The following is a 516-nucleotide window of genomic DNA, read 5'->3' as shown; positions in this document are numbered from 1 at the left end:
TAGTAGAGCCTGAAGTCAGGTAGGTTGATTCCTCCAGTTCCATTCTTCTTTCTCAAGATCGCTTTGGCTATTCGAGGTTTTTTATATTTCCATACAAATTGTGAAATTATTTGTTCTAGCTCTGTGAAGAATACTGTTGGTAGCTTGATAGGGATTGCATTGAATCTATAAATTGCTTTGGGTAGTATAGTCATTTTCACTATATTGATTCTTCCAATCCATGAACATGGTATATTTCTCCATCGATTAGTGTCCTCTTTGATTTCTTTCATCAGTGTTTTATAGTTTTCTATGTATAGGTCTTTAGTTTCTTTAGGTAGATATATTCCTAAGTATTTAATTCTTTCCGTTGCAGTGGTGAATGGAATTGTTTCCTTAATTTCTCTTTCTGTTTTCTCATTATTAGTGTATAGGAATGCAAGGGATTTCTGTGTGTTGATTTTATATCCTGCAACTTTACTATAGTCATTGATTAGTTCTAGTAATTTTCTGGTGGAGTCTTTAGGGTTTTCTATG

This window comes from Bison bison, unplaced genomic scaffold, assembly GCF_000754665.1.
Source record: "Bison bison bison isolate TAMUID 2011002044 unplaced genomic scaffold, Bison_UMD1.0 scf7180017863457, whole genome shotgun sequence".
NCBI classification, from domain to species: domain Eukaryota; kingdom Metazoa; phylum Chordata; class Mammalia; order Artiodactyla; family Bovidae; genus Bison; species Bison bison.
This window is presented reverse-complemented; position numbering follows the sequence as displayed.